Raw genomic sequence first — 21,548 nt, forward strand, 5'->3', positions numbered from 1 at the left:
GATAGATGGATAGATAGATAGATAGATAGATAGATAGATAGATAGATAGATAGATAGATATGGGCTAAGTAGATCGATAGATAGATGATAGATAGCTATGGTGTCAGCAGCAGGCACTTGTGATGAGGTGACAGGAGGCAGCCCCCGTCCCTCCATCTTGCAGATTGTAGGTTTTTTGAGAGCTGAAAACCCTGGTTGCTATGGGACAAAAGAAGTACTAAATGACGACCTAGATGCAAAATACTTTGAAGAATGATTCCCAGGGACACCTGGAGCAGAATTATGTTTTGTTTTTTTTTGCTCAGAATGACGGTTACACTTTAAATCTCTTCTTCAACTGATTCTCTGAAGGGCATCATCAGGGATTATTAAGGGAATGGGCGGACTGGAATATAATGATAGATTAAAAAACTTGTAGTTGTTCAGCTCAGAAAAAGGATGATTAAGGGGAGCCATCATTACAATATAAAAAGATCTTTGGAGTGATCTCTGTACTGACAAATTCAGTTTTATACCTAGGCTTGTGGCCAGGACAAGGGGGCATCCTCTACACCTAGAGGAGAGGAGGTTCTACCATTGCCATATACAGGGGTTTTTTACTGTAAGAGCACTGAGACTATGGAACTCTTTGCCACAAAATTTTGCAATGGCTGATAATTTGAACATGTTCCAGAGGGGCCTGGATGCCTTTCTGGAGAGCAATAATATCACATCATATGGTAGTAAAACTTTTTGTCAACAAAGTCATCACAAACATATACTTCGGTATGCACATCAATGACGAGCTGGAAAATGAACATTGACAAAGTATACAAAGGAGCTGTCTAAGTTACACCTCTTGACAAAATTGAAATCTGTCACGGGTGTCCACTGTGACCTCGATTCCGTTTCTGACTTTGCTGCCTGTCCTGACCTCCTGCCTAACCACCACTCCGTCTCAGCCTTTTCATTCTGTACCTCGACTCTGCTATGACACCGGCCCTGCGACTGTCCTATAGACCTGTTGCTGGGCACATCTCCGCCACGGAGTCAGGTGTATCCACTGTCAGTACCTGAAACCGCTTCTATGTCAGCTTATGTGAAGAAGAATCTGCAAAAGGCTTTCATACGTTATGTCCTCTTCTCCTGCTAGTGCTGGATTCTTCTTCATGGTCAAGAAGGATGGTTCACTCTGCCCATGCAATAACCAACGCGGTCTTAATAAAGTTACGGTGAAGAACTGCTACCCACTACCTCTGATCGTGGAACTCTTCGACTACCGGAGCCAACTCTTCGATCGTGGAGCCAAGGTCTTCACCAAATTGGTCCCACGGGGGGGATATATTCACATCCGCATCCGTGAAGGCACCACACAATTTCAGTATCTGGTTGTGCCCTTTGGACTCTGTAATGCACTTGCTGTATTTCAAGAGTTCATCAATGACATTTTCAGAGACTTGCTTTATACCTGTTTCATGGTCTGCTTCGACAAAATCCTGGTGTTCTCTTAAGACATTAAATCCCATTAGGTCCAAGTACGACATGTTCTCAGGCGCTTAAGGGCCAATTGCCTATATGCCAAGCTCGAGAAGTGCTAGTTCCACCAAAAGAGTCTCCCGTTGCTCGGGTATGTCATCTCTGACAATGGTCTACAGATGGCTCCCACAAAGTTGTCTGCCATACTTCAGTGGCCTCGCCCAGTAGGACTTTGTGCTATCCAGAGATTCCTGGGCTGCGCTAACTACTACAAACAGTTCATACGCCATTTTTCCTCTCGCTTGTCTCCCATTGTGGTGCTAAGAAAAACACTGATCCAAAACTCTGGCCTCTGGGTGCTAAAGAAGTTTTGACCTCATTCCTCTGCTGCCAGCCCTGCCCTTCCACCTTGTTCCTGACTCTGATCCTGTGCCACCTGCCCTCCTGCCTGACCATGACTCTGTCTCTGCCTTATGATTCTGAGGATCTGCGATTAGCTATAGGGTAATAAATATGGGAAGGCGAGAGTTGATTTAAACTCTTTCTTGTGGGAGGGCAGAGATAGAAAGAAAGAAGGGACTCTGTTGAGGACAAGATTAGATAACAAGATGGTGAATGGGAGTGGAACGACAGTAGATGTTCCACTCCCATATGCTATTTGTCCTTTGTTGTGCTTCAACACAAAACCAACTTGTAATGCTTTCATTAAACGAATAATTACCTTAAAGGGGTTTTCCCACAAAACGAGTTACACCCTATCCACAGGATAGGGCCTACCTTGCTGATTGGTGGATGGATACCCCGTTCCCGTGATCAGTGAGGGTCTCATCACTGAGACTACCACCAATCGACAAGTTGGGCTCTTTCCCTTTAACCCCTTCGCGCTCCGCGGCGGATATATCCGCCACGGAGCGCAGTGACTTAGCGCTCAGTGGCGGATATATCCGCCACGGCTCCTATGCCGGCTCGGCTCTGGATCAGAGCCGAACCGGCATCGGGAAACACGGGGTGCCGGCTGTAACTAATAGCCGGCACCCCAGTGTAACACCCGCGATCGGAGTTGTCTCCGATCGCGGGTGCTTAACCCGTTAGATGCCGCGGTCAGCGCGACCGCGGCATCTAACAAGTATCTGGGGGGTCTTTCCCCCACGATCGGCCCCCCCGAACCGTTTTCGGGGGGCGCCGATCGTTGCTATAGTAACTCTGGGGTCCGATCTGGACCCCAGAGTTACTAGCAAGAATTGCCAGTAAGATGGCGTCTGTGACGTCATCTTACTGGCAAAGTGCCAGCCTATGCAAGTGCATAGGCTGACACTGATAATACTCTGCAATACATGAGTATTGCAGAATATTATCATGAAGAAGCAATCAGAAGATTGCTTCTTCATGTCCCATGGTATAAAAGTGAAAAAGTAAAAAAAAAAGTTATTCAATAAAAAAATAAAGTCATAAATCACTAAAAATGCCCCAAACCCCCAAAACATATAAAGAGACATATAACTAAAAAAAAAAGTCTAAATCATAACACAAACCCCACATATATAGTATCACCGCGTCCGTAACAACCCGTAGAATAAAAGTAAATCATTATTGAACCCCCACGATAAACGCCGTAAAAAAAAATTGTTATAAACCCTCCAAAAATTATGATTTTTACCTTTTCAATCCCACAAAAAATGATATAAAATGCGACCAAAAAACCATATGTACTCAGACATGATACTGGTGCAAAGTACAACATGTCCCGCAAAAAACAAGCCATCAACCAGCTCCGTAGCCAAAAACGTAACAAAGTTATGCCACTTGGAAGATAGCAATACAAAAATTATAGATTTTTCCCCACATTAGGGTTTTGTTTGACAAATTTAGTAAAACGTAAGAAAATATATTCATGTCTGGTATCCCCGTAATCGTATCAACCCATAGAATAAAGATAACATGACTATTAGGCTATACGGTGAACACCAAAAAAAAAAAAGTAAAAAATCCAGTACAGAATTGATGCTTTTCTACTCCTGCCCTCAAAAAAAGTTCCTAAATTTTCAACAATAGGTGATACCAACCCCAAAATGGTAACAATGGAAAAAGCATCTCATCCCGCAAAAAAAATGCCGTCACATGGCCCCAATAACGAAAAAGCGAAAATTTTATAGCCTTCAAAAGGGGCCAATGAGGAAACTAAATTCCTGGCAGCTGCAGCGCCCTCCTTCCCTTCTGCGACTCGCTGTGCCCCCATAAAACAAGTAACGGCCACATGTGGGGGGTCTTTGTACTCAGGAGAAATTGCAGAACAAATTGTATGGTGGGTTTTCTCTTTTTATATTTTGGAAATGTGTAAATTTTGGTGCTAAATGAACGTATAAGGGAACAATATGACCATTCTAAATTTCACCTCCATTTTGATTCAATTACTATGAAGATCTCAAGGGGTTAACAATCTTCGTAAAAGCTGTTTCTGATAGCTTGAGGGGTGCAGATTTGAAAATGGGTTGGTTATATAGGGGGTTTTGATGCTAAATATGTAAAATTTCATTCAAAACTGTATTTATCCCCAAAATAGTCAATTCTGAAAATCCGGAAAAGCGATATTCTATTTGCAAGCCGCGTGACGTCAAAATAAATTATCCAGATATTTCAGAAATTATGAAAATGTAAAGTAGACAAATGGGAAATGTTATTCAGCAACTTATTTAGCTGGTAAATCTATCTGCCTGAAAACGTGATGATTTAGAATTTCGAAAATGGCAAATTTTTCAAAAAATTCATCACATTTTCTTTTTTTTGTAAATAAACGCAAAACTTATCTGCCAAAATTTACCACTAAAATGAAGTACAACATGTGGGGAAAAAACAATCTCAGAATCGTTTTGATAAGTAACAGTGTTCAAAAGTTATAACCATATAAAGCGAAGCAAGTCAGAATCCAAAAAATCGGGCTGAGCCTTAAGCTGTAAAATGGCTGCGTCCTTAAGGGGTTAAATGTCAAAAAAAGGATGAAATAAAAATAGTACCTAAAAATATAAAAGTACATTTGAATGCATGTAACAACAAGTATATGTGAGATACTAAGAAAGAGCTATAAGAACAAAGAAAAAGGATCCTCTGTGAATATGAGAATGGGCATCTAATGATAAATGGTTGCCCGAATGAATTGCAAAGTCCAAAATAATAAATAAGGTGCCTTTGTTGGAAGGTTGAAAAGGAGTTTACTTGACTAACCTTGTTCGGCCAGACTAGCTGGTCCAGCCACTGCTTCAGCGGATAATTGCTTTTATTTGACAGTGCCCATCTGTCAGCATTGGAATGTTTTATATAGAATTTCAAAGCACAATATAGCAGTGGGTTCTCAGCTAGTACTTGTGCAACGGTAACTTAACTGCAATTTGCAGCAAAGTGATCTTTAAAACAATCATTTATGCAAACTCTTCAGTGGCAGAACTATCACATTGAGGGTGCGGTCACACGTCGCGTTTAACGCATGCGTTTAAAAACGCATTGGAATAGCTGAAGAGTGATTTGCCTAATGAAACACCTCTTAACACTTGTGTTTACAAAACGCATGCGTTAACCGCGATGTTAACGCATACGTTAACAATGCGTTAACAACCGCATGCGTTAACCGCGATGTTAACGCATGCGTTAACAATGCGTTAACGGTTGTGTTTTGTAAACACAGGTGTTAGCAGCTGTTTAATTAGGCAAATCACTCTCCAGCTATTGCAATGCGTTTTTAAACGCATGCGTTAAACGCGACGTGTGACCGCACCCTAAAGATCCTATGGTAAATTAAGCACTAACAAATTAATGTTCACAGGAACCAGACATATGAAAACCCATATACATCCTCAGTTGCGTAGAGTGCACCAGGCCCTGGGGCCAAATCCTTATGGGCTCCCCTCCCCCTAACCGTGTCCACCAACTACCTTAAAACTGATAATAAATAAAAAATCATTTTATCACAAAGTACTGTAGTGCCAGGAGCAAATATTGCATCAGTGCAATGATTAATATTACATGTATTGGAATTAGTATTGGTATCAGCAGTATTTCCAAAGGCCTCAAGAGTAATTGCTGCTAACCTTCTCACTTCTATCTCACCTCATGTTTAAAGAGGACCTGTCACCCCGAAAAAGACCCCCCACCAAATGTGCCTCCCATAATCCGTTCCCCAGCCGTTTTCTCCCCAGCCAGTTTTTTTTTTTAATTTATGTTTGGAAAGTTGGTTTACAAAGCAAGTCCGCGGCCACAGCCGCTATCCTCGGCCGTATCGTGGATGGCCGGCAGCGATTACGCAATATATGCAGTGCTGCCGGCTTCTCCTACAGGTCCCCACTGACAGGGGCGTGCTGGGGGAGTGTCAGTCGGCCCCTTATGAATAAACCATACTTCCAGCACACAATATACGAGGATCCAACGTCTTATTTGGTAAGAGGTCGGATCTGTTTAAACCAACTTTCCAAACATAAATAAAAAAAAAAACTGTCTGTGGAGAAAGGGGCTGAGGAGAGGATTATGAGGGGGGGGGGGCACATTTGGTGGGGGTCTTTTTCGAGGTGACAGGTCCTCTTTAATACCACCTTTCTTAGTAAGCAGACATTTTATTTGCCCACATTCTTAGTAATTTCCCCTTTTGTGCCCTTATACATATAGGCCCAGATTTATCAAAATTTAATTTGCAGGCAGCACCAGATAATTGAATACTGGCACACAATTTTCAATTACTATGCACTGCTCAAGTGTTCGATACAATTCTGTCAAGCTGCTGTAATAAATGCCTCACCAACTCAGACTAAGCACTAACATGCCCCTTTAGGTGCACATTGTCAGACACAGTGCAAACAAACACAAAACTGGCATGCACAATACATTTAAATACATTTTCAAGCTCTAAAGACTTTTTTAGTGCAAGGTGTGGCATAAAACTGGTGCACCAAGTTTGAAAGATCTGGGACATAGTACTTAGCCCTTATAGTAAAAGCCCCCTCTTCTGTTGCATTTTTTAATGAAGTAACCAATTTTTAACACATTCTCAATACATTCCCCTTATTCTGCCCCCATTTCTAATAAACGACCGCTCTTCTGCCCCCCATTCTTTATAAATGTCTCCTCTTTCTCCCCATTCTTAATTAATGCCCTTTCTTTTGCCTGTATCGTAATGCTCAATCTTTTCCCCCATACATAATACCAACTTTCATAAGGCCTTCTCAATTTCTCCCATACTAAATGCCCAATTTCATAATGCCCTCATTCACAATGTCCCTTCTCATTATGTCCCCATCCATAATGCCCTTCTAATAGCCCCTTTCACAATGTCACCATTTAAAATGCCCTCTATCATTATGACCTTGCAGAAACCTGAAGGGAAATACAAAAGATAATTACGTGTCATAACTAGTCCAAGACCAAATAAAAGGAGGTAGGGGACTACTCAAGGCAGGATTAAGACAACTATAGGCCATGATCTGCATTCAGGTTGTAGGCCCCAACCCATTTACCCTTTAAAATAATGTGGCCATTATTGTTTACACAGTAACTAAACCAAGGATTCTACACAGTTTACTACATACAATAGTAAATTGCAGTTTACTACAATCCCATAATCAAGATTGACACATTAACACAATACCAGAACGAAGATATCTACATAGATACAGAAACATAACCTGGGTTCTGACAAACATATGGTACCAAAAACTGCATGGCTACTATTCCATACCCAAACGCACTACAAAAATAAGCTGCCAGAACAAAGATAGCTACATAGAAGCTACCAGAACCAAGATTACTAAACAGATACTGTACCATAACCAAAATTAATACATAGAAACGTTACCAGAACCAAGCTTACTACATAGATACTGTACCTTAACCAAGTGCTGGGAATGCATGTGAAACAAATTGTAAAGATGTGCATTTTGACCAATTAACTTGTATTTGGTAGGAAGCAAAATGTATTTTCCTAGTTAACAAGGCAATACACTCATTGCTACTCACAGAAAGAAAGCATTTTGTTCACTTTGTGTGACTGCTGCGTAAGGGTATGTTAAAATGACAACTTTTAAGGGTTTGAGGTGGTGCAGCGGGTATGTCTTATGCTATGGGGCTTACCCGCACATGGCAGTTTCAGGGGTTATAGGTCACAGTGCTTTTTCTAACAACTCAAAAGGCAAAATAGAAACAATGTCCAGTCTTGCTAGGAGGAAAAATTCCAGTGAAAAAATTATGTCAAAATCCTCTGTGACCCTCAGACACAGTAACCATACAAATAACATCCACCCCCACATAATTAGCAAATGAAGATTTTTGACTTGAGTGAAGCTGAAGAAATTGACAAGTATGGGATGCAAACCCATGCATGCAGAGGACAATGGATTGGCAATCCATTCCCTTTACCACTCGGCCACCTTGCGCTCATTAAATTAAGATGCTTTGTACAAGTTGAACCAAGGATCTCTTGATCTGCAGTCAACTACTCTATATGCTATAAAACTCCTGATTTCAGGAGGGAACATTTTGAGTAGCTAAGGGAGGAGCTTAATGAAGTAAACTGGATCAATGTCCTTGAAAACTAAAGTACCCAAAGTACTGTAAATGGAACATTTTAAGAAATATTCTAAAAGGGTCCTGTGAAAACACATACAGTATGAAGTAAAAGAAACAGTAGAAAAATGTAGTTTAAATAATATGGTAGGCAGTACATAAATGAGAATGATAAAGGATTAAACCATAAGGGGTTGTCCTATGAAGACAAGATTCTTAAATATACTCAGGATAACAAAATAACACATTGTTATTAACAAAAATACAGCAACTTTAGTTGCCCCTGGATCTGACTGTAAATCTTCTGACTTTGGTTGGATACAAGATCAGCTCAGACACAGACACTTCCTGCTAGCAAGCAGCAGTGTGCAAAGACTTACTCCACAAGCTATAGACAGATAAGGTCTTTATCCCGGAGGGAGGCATATAGCAGTGCTGACTGTGTGTGTTATAGTTGAGTTAGCAAATAAGCATGTAGATAAACCCTGTACTCTGATAATCTAAGCACATTGTCAGCACACAGCACCTCACAGCACTAAAGGGATAATAATGTGTCTGCTTAGAGAGTCCCTGCCAATACTCTGGAATTTTACACTGACCATCACTGAGCTACAGGGGCTCAAAATACAGCAATAAAAATTGTAAAGTAAGGGGGTTAAAATTATTTTTATTGTCTAAACATCACTGGGGAATTACAATTTGAGAACTTTCTTTCATGGGCTAACCCCAGGACAGAGCTCATTTTCACCTTTAGGACATAGTCCGAATTTCCAAATCTGCCATGTGTCACTCATTATGCATCAATGCATAACTTTAGAACATAAAGTTCTTAACCCCTTAACGCTCTGCGCCGTAGCTCTACGGCGCAGAGGTATAAGGGATGTATGAAGAGGGCTCACGGGCTGAGTCCTCTTCATACAGAGGTGGGGGTTTTTGCATTTTGCACAAAACCCCCACCGCTAATAACCGCGGTCGGTGCTTGCACTGATCGCGGCTATTAACCCTCTAAACGCCGCCCGCAAAGTCGCGGGCGGCGTTTAAAAGACGGCGGCGCGCGGGCGCCGCCATCTTTTTTTCGATCGCCACGCCCCCGAACGTCATCGGGGGGCGGCGATCGGTTACCATGGTAGCCTCGGGTCTTCTCTTGACACGAGGCTACATGGTTTATGCAGGTTCGTTACAATGAGCCAGTGGCTCATTGTAATGTAAGACCTGCAAATACGCCATATATTGCAATACTGTAGTATTGCAGTATATGGTAGGAGCGATCTGATCATCTAGGGTTAATGTACCCTAGATGGTCTAAAAAATAGTGGAAAAAAAAAGAAAAAAAAAAGTTTAAAAAATAAAAAAAATTAATAAAATATTAAAAGTTCAAATCACCCCCCTTTCCCTAGAACGGATATAAAACATAACAAACAGTAAAAATCACAGACATATTAGGTATCGCCGCGTCCCAAAATGCCCGATCTATCAAAATATAAAAACGGTTACGGCCGGCGGTGACCTCCGAGGCGGGAAATGGCGCCCAAATGTCCGAAATGCGACTTTTACACCTTTTTACATAACATAAAAAATGAAATAAAAAATGATCAAAATGTCGCACAGACCTCAAAATGGTAGCAATGAAAACGTCGCCTCATTTCGCAAAAAATGACACCTCACACATTTCTGTGCGCCAAAGTATGAAAAAGTTATTAGCGTCAGAAGATGGCAAAAAATTTTTTTTCTTTTTTGTACACATTCGTTTAATTTTTGAAAATGTATTAAAACACAATAAAACCTATATAAATTTGGTATCACCGCGATCGCACCAAACCAAAGAATAAAGTAGGCGTGTTATTTGGAGCGAAGAGTGAAAGTCGTAAAAACTGAGCCCACAAGAACGTGACGCACGTGCGGTTTTTTTTCAATTTTTCCACATTTGGAATTTTTTTCAGCTTCGCAGTACACGGCATGTTAAAATAAATAACATTACGGGAAAGTAAAATTTGTTACGCACAAAATAAGCCCTCACACAGGTCTGTACACGTAAAAATGAAAAAGTTATGGATTTTTGAAGTTGGAGAGCGAGAAATTAGCCGAAAAACCCTCCGTCCTTAAGGGGTTAAAGAAAGCTGAAAGGAAAGCCATTAAGAAAAATAGAAGTTTGCTATTGGAATATGAAAATAAACAAACATTTCCAGATAATCAACATACAACAGTAGCTTTCTCTATACCTTATAGTAAAAACTATTGCCAAATTGTAAGCATAATGAAGAAATATTTACAGGAGATGATAAACTTTTTGCCATCCTACAAAATGGTTGTCGCTTTGCAGCACGTAAAGCTATGTCACTACGTTACATGATTTCACCATCTGTATACCACATCAAATCTATTACACAACCCACCACAAGGCTAACATTTATAGTAGCACTTGGTACTATCCCCTGTTGTTTTCTTGCCATAGGGGGCTCAGACTGCTTCCAGACTGTTCTTGATATCTATTTTTATTGCAGCTTTTTTACATACTTCTCATTTCTGCCACATTATCTCAGATTATCTCAACCAGCAAAAGACTACAGCTATAAGAACCCTTCAGCTTTAAGGAAATCCCCCTACAACACACAGTTACTTTTGCAAATTCTCTCTTTTATGTCAGGATCAAATAAAAGGTCACATTTGGTATAAAATTGTGCAGCTATTGTCTTTTTATACTTTAATAAGTCCAACCATGTTAATTTGTCCCAGAAGCTAATTATCTTATAAATTTAAACTGCAAAGTTGAATTATTCTGTATTATCTTTGCTAAATGTATTCTGCCAGAATTAATCTTGATTTATAGAGCAGGCACACATTAAACAATGCCGATCATTAAATAGCTTACAGTTTAGAACCGTTTGAGCCATAGCTTTTCTGGGTCAGGACTCACAAGCATGATATTTTGTCACACACCAACGCTCAGTGTTTTTCAAGTTAGAATGTATATTGAGATTGAAAAAAAGTGAATGGAACATTTTATATGTGGTTTACTGGAGTGCAGCAGAGTCAAAGTGCTGACGCGGTGTAGTAGATCTCTGTCATGCTCAATATGGTGTAATGACAGTGTTATGTGCATAAATTAATCATGTGGAACATTTTAGTCTCCACTATCCAGCTAATTCAACACAGGAAAGCTGGTGGATGTAACTGTGCCATACACATGAATTGCAAAATAAAATTTCAAGTATTCGTATTTTTTACTGTGCATGGCACAGTTACATACATAGTGTACAAAATCTTACACCTGCACTATCGCAGAATTTTTGGTAAACCTTAAGGGAGGGGGGGGGTTGAACACCAGTCTTAATACCCCCCCTACCTCCCCCAGCGGCACACAATGTGCTGGATTTACCCATAGTAGGTTTAAACAGTGAGCAGGAATGAATCTCTGCCAAGTCAGACCAGGTCTGGTTTGGAAGAAATTTCAGCTATAATTCAGTCTATAGGCTGGTTTTGTGTCCCTGTCCCCACCACTTCCGCACCTGGTTCCTCAATTTTCATGCCCAAAGTGGAATGCATGTCAAAAAAGCCTAAAAGAATGAAGAGAGGGGGCTTTATACATGCAAATATATTGATGCTAAATATTTTAAGCTACACATGATTGACATAAGGACTTATACACACAATCCACCATGTTTATCCATTTCAAATAGAGAACATGCTATGATATTCTTTTTACTAATGTGAAAAGGTCTAGGGAAGAAAAACAGACATCACTCTAAACAATTCTGGATGTTAATTGTGTGATTAAAATCTAAGGAGAAAAACATGTCTGAGACTTCAGAGCCAGAGCAATATATCCCGAGGAAACCTTGTGTCTTGGAACAAATTACGGGCAAAAGTGAAAGGTACAAGTAGAAAATAGGTGAAGTTCCAGCACCCTCTTCAAAGTGCTAGCTTTATTTCAGAGATGGAGAACACCCGGCAGATACTATCTGAGACTATATTAAGTGTATCACAGTTTTCACCTTTAGTTTCATTCTCTCTATTTTTAGGGCAACAATTCATCTCTCTCAATGTTTAATTTGAATATACAAACTGAGCAGTCAGTGACTAATCTCCAGTGATTTCAAATGGCAGCACATGGGGGATTTAGACAAGCATATTCACATGCTGCAAAAAGAACCTGCAACAGTAATCAATAAATGATAGTAAATCTGCTCAGGCCTGTGTAGTCATTAATAAAAAGCCACAACTATTTTGTACATATTTGTTTAGTTTTTTTTTTTTTTATTCCCAAGCGGTTGCTTACACCCAAGTGCCTTTTTATTGTTTACTGCTAAATATCATTAAGTTTCCTTTTGGCTATTTTCAGCTCTGCTGCTTATCTACTGCTCATTTGAAAATAGTATGTCTTTGTAGCTACAAGTAGTAAAACCCTTGAACTATATTTTCTATTTTACAGACCACTGAACTCTAATTGAGTTGAAAGGTTTCTATGAGCATTTAATTAATAAGTAAAGGGAATGTTTGCAAACATTTTGGTAATATTTTAACCCCTTCAGGACTGTTTGTACGTTAAGGCTCAGTCCTTTTTTAAAGTGTCTCTTCCTGTGATAATCATTTTTCAACACTTTAACATATCCCTGTGATTTTCAAATGTTCTACTTTTAGACAAAAAGTTATACCACAATTTTTTTTGTAGAAACCTTTTGCCATTTGTCTTCTCTATATTTCCATAATTTGTTTTACATTTCATTTTTTATGGATGTTAGAAGGTTTATACTTTTAGTAGCAGGTTCTTAAACTTTAAATTTATTTTGGAAGTACCCTATAAAGACTTATAAACTATAAGTAACACCATTTTATGAACCCAACATCTCAAACTATTCAAATCAGTACAATAGAAACCTGAGAAGTGACACCATTTTGGAAACTACATCCCTCAAAGAATTTATCTGGAGTTGGGGGTGAGCATTGTAACCCCCAACATTCTGGTCAAAACTTAATACAAAGTGAATGGTAAAAATTGCATTGCAATTTATCAAATATGCTATTGTAGTGACAAATGTATTTTGCCTCACTCATGCCACTGAGGACAAACAAGTCAAAAATCATTCTGCGGGTTATTCCGGTTAGGCCGGCGCCACACAGGGCGCTTTTGTCTGCGTTTGCAAACGCAAACGCAGACAAAGTCGCGCCCACCGGGGCGGGCCTCAGCCCGGTCGCATCGGCGTTTCTATGGAAACGCCTGCGATCGGGAACGAGCCGCCGGTGTTTCGTGTTAATTTAAGGCGAAACACCGGCGTCTCGTTCCCGATCGCAGGCGTTTCCATAGAAACGCCGATGCGATCGGGCCGAGGCCCGCCCCGGTGGGCGCGACTTTGTCTGTGGCGCCGGCCTTAGGGTAATACCCCATATGTGGCAATAAACTACAGGATAGGTACACCGCAGGGCTCAGGAGGAAAGGGACGTAATTTAGGTAATGGAGCTCAGTTTTCACTTGATTGATATTGGGGTGCCCCTGAGGTATCAGTACAATAGAACCCCCATAGAAGTGACCCCATTTTGGAAAGGGCTCTCCTCAAACAATGTATCTAGGGTTCTATGAGCATTCAACCCCTAAGATGCTTGCTCAAATGTAATACAAAGTGAATGGTGCTGCATAAAAATTGCATTGTTTTCTCAAATGTGCCATTGAAGTGACAAATGAAATCAGCCCAACTCATGCCACTGTGGACAAACACCCCAAAAATCTTTCTGCGGCTTATTCTGGGTATGGCAATTTCCCATGTGTGGCAATACTCTGCAGGATGGAGACACAGCAAGGTTCAAAAGGGAATTACTGCCATTTGGAGCACAGACATTTTACATATTTTTTAAAATCTATTTGGCATCATGAAGCATTTGTAGATGCCAATAGGGACCAGTACAGTAGAAAACCCTAAGAACTGACCCTATTTTGGAAACTACACCCCTCCATGGATTAATCTAGAGGTATAGTTAACATTTTAACCCCACAGGTGGACACCAAATAAAATGCATTATGGATAATGCATAGTAAAAATATCCATTATGTCATATTGTGCCCAGCTCCTGCCACGTGAGACAAACATCCCAAAAATCATGAGAAGTGCTCTCCCGGGTATGGCAAAACCCCATATGGGGCAATAATCTACAGGTTGGGCACATGGCAGGGCTTAGAAGGGAAGGTGCGGCATGCAGCATGATGTATAAGCTGTGTGTAGTACATCAGGGTAAAACCTACATCTAAAGGTCCAGGGATGTGTGATAACTACGGAAGCAATCTTTCATACATAGACTTGGTTTTTCTGGGTATATTTCAGAATGATGTCCTTCCGTCCTTCCGAACGCCTTTTTGAAGCACATCCTGCACCTTTTTTTCCATTCTTGGCAGAACAACGCTAACACAGCGCACTGAAAAGTGCGTTTGGGTTCAGAAGGGAAAGACTGGAGATGGGAAAAACGGAGGTCAAGTGTGATCATGCAAGGTGGTCACACAGGGAATATGCAGGTCGCAGGATGGAACAAATAGGGAACAGATAGTGATCAGACAGTGTTATATTGGTTTTGGTGTAACAGTAACACTCAGCTCCTCTATCCAGCAATACCAAACCAAATTGGGGCTGCTGGAGGGAGGAGGTAGGAGATAAAACCTTGTTTTCCATCCCCAAAATGCTGCAATTGGTCAGCCAGACTTGACTAGCAAATCGCACCGATCAGCGGGCGGGACCAATCTATTAACCTGGGTGACGTCAGTGGGAGGTTCTCCTGCCTCCGTTACCCGAGTTCTACCTGACAAGGTTACACGCAATGCACAGGGTGCGCTAGGGCCACTCTAGTACTCTAGTATGGAGCAAAGTACCAAGGGGTTAAAAGCTACACACACCTTTTTTGCTCTAGTGTATGGTAAGTATGAAAGTAAGAAATATTCCTGATAACAAAAGCCAGTTTATAAATCTCTTATACTTGTGTGGGTTTGGGGGGTAACTTAGCATCAATGGTAGAAGTTTTTGGATGTTTCTGGGCATATTTGTGGTGCTGAGGGTCTAAGGAATAACAATGGAGCTTTGTGCAATGCAAAAGAAATGGCTTTATTCAGCTTTTAAACAATTACAGGAACACAAATAGCAAACAGCTCAGCTGCTACATAAGGCACGATCTCACTTCTTGAACACTAGCAACCTTCTAGGTTAAAAAAAAAAACTGTTTAGATCCCTCCAGAGCACTCTGACTCTCACTGAGCTCAATCAATCAATGCCCTTTTCTGGATTCCAGTCCTCTTAGAACTCTTGGTGGTGCTTTTGTCCTTTAATGTGCCAGGCACAAAGGCTTGGTAAAATAAACTTTTGCTTGTAGCAGAAGTACTCTTTGTTTGTTGCAAAGAAGGTGATATTTTATTTGGTGGAAAGCACAGCAAGCATAGCTTCGGGCAATGCGGCTTTGTCAAACTGTAATAAATCAGAGGGAACATAAGGAATAACAAAATGGGGGTCATTTACCTTTAGTCAGGACATTTGTGTGTGCCTTATCTTGTTTTTTTTCCGGGTTTTGGACTTGTGGATTTATCTTAGAAGTTAATATATCAGGCAGCCGAGTTTATGGGTTAAGGAAGGTCAGCAGGAAAGGAAAGGAAGATGTAAGTATAGGAAAAGAGCTTACCAGTAGCCATAAACAGTGCCAGGCCTTATGGGAAACTGCCAGGAGAAGCGGAGTTGCATATGCGCATGCGCCACTCCACACCTGCGTGTAATGTTACAGGGGACAGTAGTGCAATGCCAACATCAGAGTTAGTCTGCTGTCGACAGTAAAGTTAGAGTGGTGAATCTGTCCAGTTCAGCCAGCCGAGAAATGAGTAAAACTATGTGTAGGGAAGGAGAACTTCCCCACTATCCTCTGCTGTATGTGTATATTGAAGAAAGATAATGTGTGCTGTGCAATATATGGAAGGCAATAAGTAATTTAATGGAATGTGTGATATGAAAGGAAAAATTTGAGATGAAACTAGTGAGAAGATACAGTAGGAAAATAAATAGTGCTAGGTCTCACCTTTGTACAACAAACCACAGGCACAGTTAATCAAGTATACCACAAAGTTACTCTTACATGTAGAGTAATCCTATAACTGGAATGAGCAGCCAGTGGAGGGGTTGTAGAACTTTTTCTTATGAACATTGGACACTACCAAGACCTACAGCCAGAACATTGCATTTACTTATGCCTTGCATCTGAATTTATCTGTTTTATTGAATAGCCTACTGTTTCTCCTAAAAGCATAGCCTGATGCATTGTGTTATTCCTTATGTCCCAAATTGGCTTAATATCGGCTGAAATACCGTGTTATGCTTGCTGTGCTTTCCACTAAACAAAGTCTCACCTTTTTTGCATCATACAAAGAGTGCTTCTGCTTTATGCTTCGCTGTTATTGGGATAGGAGTCCAAGCTCAAAGCACCAAACCTTAGTCGAAGAGCGGCTGCAAAGTAACACAATTTTTCTCCTATAAAGCAACATTGTACAAATGGATGCGTTTGAAAGGATGCTCATGTTTGCTATAATTTGCAGTGCTAGTAATTTATTTTACTGGTTTGAAAAAGGCATTTTGAAAAAAAGTCTACAATGGACATACCACAGTCATTTCTACTACTACAGAAACTGGCTGCTTCAGTTTTAAGTTACACACAGTGGCAGACTGGGGCGTAGAGGGCCCACCAGAGGAACTGAGTCTATGGGCACACTTTCTATTTCAACAATCTTGGTTTATTTTTTCCCCTGAGGCTGCGTTCACACGTTGCGTTTAAACCACGTTTTAGGGTGCGTCCATGCATTCAGTTTTTCAGATGCAGTTTTTGAAGCCAAAAACAGTTGTGGAGCATAACGGGTGAGACAAATAATTGAAAGCTCCTTCACCTTCTACTTTTACTCCATTCCTGGATTGGGCATCAAAACCTGCATCTGAAAAACTGAACGTGGTTGCACCCTTAAAATGCAATGCAACAGCTGTGGAGAGGAGATTTGCTTATTTACATTGCTGTTAATGTGTGTTCACAAAACATAATTTTAATGCAATGTTGACACATACATTAACATTGTGTTAATGTTTCAGTTTTATGATGACATGTTAACACATGTGTTAACACCACATTCACATTGTGTTTTGTAAACGCAGTGTAATTGGGCAAATCTCTCTCCTCAGTTGTATTACATTTCAAAATGTGATATAAAGCAACAGCTGAGGAGAGGAAATTTGCCTAATTACATGGCTGTGCAAGTGCATTTACAAAACACAATGGGGGACATTCGCTATGGCGTTTCCACCAGTTTTGTGGCGCTCTCACCATATGTTCTGCTCTCTGACCTATTCATTAGCTGGCGGCGCCAGAAAAAATTAATTTTTCCACCTGCTGCGACTCTTCTGCGAAAAGGGGCGTGGCTTTGGAGGAGTGGAAACTCAGACACAATTAATATGTGTCACAGCCATTTTTTGGGTGTTGTAAACTGGCGGAAAGTAGACCAAAAGAAAGGTTTAGCAGGAACACAAAACCGTGCCTGTCCTTCTGGTGCCCAATTTTAACTGGACGAGCTGTGGGACGAGGTCATCCACTGATGCATTGCATTATATACAGTATATACAGTACATTCATACTCAAAAAAGATCAAAACTTACTTTTCTTCCACAATGGAACTTGCCTTCACTGTTGGACATTAGTTAAGGCAATCACATTAGATCTGCAGCTGGGGCTTGGAGGGGGCATAAAGGCTGCTGGGTGTGGTTAGATGATAAGACTGAAAATATTAGGGGGGGGACACTGGAGTTAAAGCAGCTGAGGGGGGGATATATCAGATAAGAAGTACAGCAGTAAGAAGTAAACATGGAGGTAAGCAGATGAGATGGATCTCAGGATTGAGCATTTGAAAGGAGACACAGGTGGAAAGGATAGTGAAAATATAAGGAATAATTCAGAAGAGCTAATAATGAAGTTAGGAGGGAGATGCAGAATACAGTAGAGAGGAGGAACCAGCCTGCAGGAAGCTGCCATAATCTTCCTTTCTTTTGGCTCCATTCTACTTCCTGTGCAACTCTTTCAGCCTCCCCCTCCTGTCACTGCCGACTGCATAACAATGTAATCAGCGCAGGGCTGGGGAGGAAGAAAGACAGGATGGTTAGTGAAGAGCTGGAGAGGGAGGGAGACAAGATCTCTAGCGAGAAGCCTGTACTGAAGCCAGAGCTCCGGCTGTATTGAAAAGAGCAAACAGCAGCAGCTCTGCTGAAGCTCCGAGCTGGTGGTCGGAGCTTACTCCTCTCGGTGTCCTCTCCTGCCGGTAAGTTCGGTTAACGGGGACCACCGGAGGTCTCTCCAGTGCCCCCATGGCCCAGTCCAACACTGGTTACACATAAAAGCAAATGCACATATAGCTACATCAACAGAAACCTAAAAAATTGAATATTAAATTGAATAATAAATGTTGTTTTTTCAAGACTGATTTGACTCTGTCTGGCATCCATTTTCCATGGATCCTCATAAACTATTGTCTAGAAGTGATCCATGAACAATGGTTCTACTTTTAAACTGATCAGTCACATGGTCTGAAAAATAAAAACTGTGGGCACTGGTCCATTAAAAGTTATTGCATTCAGTCCATTTTTCAGTTTAATTTCTATTGCAGTTGTCAGCATACAACCGAGTTTCACTATCATGGCTAAGAATAGATCCAACAAGGAAGATAGATATACACTGCTCTCCTTTCCATCTTAGTTCTGTTGAGAAAAAGCAAGTAAACATTAGAATCTCCTTTCCTGATAAACCTAGTGTAAATTTTTCAACAATATGGCAGTGTCCGTTCATGGTTTTGAAGAAAATTACAGTCACATATAACAAACAATTTATTATCATTTCTATTTTAATCCATTAAATAACATTTGATGTGAATTTTCTTTTTTGTGTGTATACAATACAATTTTGTATCAGTAGAGAAAGTTAGACTTCAACATCACAATCTGCCTCCAGAATCTTAAATCTTCTCTTCCCTATCAACCATAAATTTAAGTGATGGTGGATTCCCATAGGTCCTATAATGTGTGTCACATAGCATTGCTATACTATGTCACAGCCTGGAGGAGGTAAAGTGCTCTGATTACAGGGAGTCCTTGGGGTAACAACTTCCTGAAATTATTTCAGCATTTCATGATTTATTCATTTGTTTCCTAGAAAACCTCAGATCAGTCAAGGATGTGAGAATCAGCTCAAGTACTTCAAAGGAATCTTTATTTTTTCATAAATAACTTTATTTCCTTTCTCCTTTTCTTTGGTTTCATTTTTACTGCGCCGAAACTTTTTCCATTTACTATGATCCTTTCCTTTTGTCTTCCTTTCAGATCATTCTCTAATTTTAGCTTTCTTGTTATTCCTTCTGTCACTTCATAGTTCTTTTCAATCAATATATTGGACAGATAAGCGTCTCAGGTACTTTAAAGCCTTGCTTCCTGTAGTACTTAGACATAGACACATCAATTACATTTTGCAAGGAATAATTGACTGGAATTTAATTACTTAATGCTTAGTGAGAGATTGTCTAATGAACAGTGTACAAGCTTTATTTTTTGATAATTAAGCAATTTTAATTTGATGTGCAGCAATCGATGTAGAAGAAAATTTAATATTCACATACAGCATGAGTACAAGAAAAGAACTTTTAGATACATAAAATTTCCTATACTGTCTATTCTACTACCACTAGACTCCAAAGACGAAGTGGCTCCCTGGGTACACTCGACACGAGTCTAAAGGCTGGACGGGCTGCCATTATCACCTTCAATACTTAAAGCTCACATCTCATCTGAAACCAGGTGAGAGTCAGTATTTTACCATTGCATGTTTATATTGTCATCGTAAGATATCACACTAGGGTAGTGCCCTTCTTTTGTGCTTGTCCCCCCGGTGTTTTAACACGCAAGAACTTTGCGGGTTAACACCACATTCCAGGTTTACTATCATCACTAGACTCCAAAGGCATAGAAATGGAAGCTTCTCTTTCCGTGGTTAAATTATTAAATATTGAATTCTTTATTAAATAATAATTCAGGAGAATATTTTAATACACTGTACCATTTCACAACTCACAACTGGGTGTTAAACAAAATCTACCATTTGCTTTTATGCATTACGAACCAAACATGCCTTGAGAATGCTGTAGATACACTGATACAGAAACATATACTGAATGCAGAAACGTAGCCTGATGCAGAAACATATCCCTGAACTGAGTGTTTTTACTGAAAAAACAATCATAATATTATGATAATACAGCTCTCTTGCTCTTGTGACTGCCCCAGCTCTGTCCTCACCCTAATTATACACTGCTCCAGCCTTGTCCTGCCCAGCATAAGCCGAGAATACATCATCTCTGACAGGCAGAAGTAATCGCTGCACCATCCCCCAGCTGCTGTGTATGAGTCATGCAGCTCAGGTTGATTAATCCTGTCCAGACAGTTCAGGCAGCACCCAGCTTTCCCAAGGTTCTGAATTTCATAATTGTTTTTTGAGCAAAACTACTCAGCACAGGGATTAAACAAGATATTCTTCTGCTTCAGTGTCGCTAGAGCATTCTCAAGGTATGTTTGGTTCACAATACATAAAAAAACAAGATTGGTAGATTTCCTTTAAGAGTTAGGAGTCTCACTAACAGTCAAATTAGTGCTTCCAGCAGCCAATAGTTTCCATCAGTCCGGGACATTTGGTGCCTATGGCAACACAGGGACCTAGTTATTGCCAAAGCCTCCCACTTTGACAAAGGAAGTTCTCCTTCATGACCTGTTTATTATAAAGACTCAAAACATATGTTATGTTATTATTAGCATTTTCTGTTTTAATTCCTTATAATAAAATTTCTTTAAATTGTTGTATTATGACACACAAACGAAGTTACTGTATATATTTGAGTATAAGCCAACCCAAGTATAAGCCAAGGTACCTAATTTTAACAGAACAAACTGGGGAAGCCTATTGACTTGAGTAAAAGCCGAGGGTGGGAAATGCATTGGTCAACCCCCCAGTATATAGCCTGCCAGACCCTGCAATATAAAACCAGTCTTCAGTAGTATATAGCCTGCCATCCCCTGCAGTATATAGCCAGCCCCTGCCACCCAGTATATAGCCTGCTAGCCCCTGCAGTATATAGCCAGCCCCTTCCCCCCAGTATATAGCCTGCCAGACCCTGCAGTATATAGACCACCAGCCAACAGAAATGGGTTGTGGTTCCTGTATTTTAACAACAAATAAAGACAAAAATATAACATTAGCTTTTACCAAGAGAAATGCTGGCACCATCTTTATGGGTATACTAATGGATACTCATGTACCACAGGTATGGAACAGACAAAAAAGTGTTCCAGGATATTGATAAGATTGATAAAGAAATGGTTGCTGAATTGGCCCCCACAGTCCCCAGCTTTCACCAGAATGATTCCAGTAGTGCTGAAAGGCATAGGTGGATTTACAAAATTAATGAAATAATAATAATAATAATAAATAAATGTTTTGAAAAAAAAAACAACTTGGCTTATACTTGA

General features: G+C 40.3%; 1 long non-coding RNA gene across 2 annotated transcripts in view; it reads left to right on the forward strand.

The window, feature by feature from the left end:
* The window catches only part of LOC140116622 (uncharacterized), a 98,380-nt gene that overhangs the window by 1,452 nt on the left and 75,380 nt on the right, over window positions 1-21,548 (forward strand). For both annotated transcript variants that reach the window (XR_011852862.1, XR_011852861.1), the window contains exon 2: window positions 19,718-19,826. This is a non-coding gene — a long non-coding RNA (uncharacterized lncRNA). The remainder of the gene's footprint in view (window positions 1-19,717; window positions 19,827-21,548) is intronic.

This window comes from Engystomops pustulosus, chromosome 2 (genome assembly GCF_040894005.1).
Source record: "Engystomops pustulosus chromosome 2, aEngPut4.maternal, whole genome shotgun sequence".
Classification (NCBI taxonomy): Eukaryota; Metazoa; Chordata; class Amphibia; order Anura; family Leptodactylidae; genus Engystomops; species Engystomops pustulosus.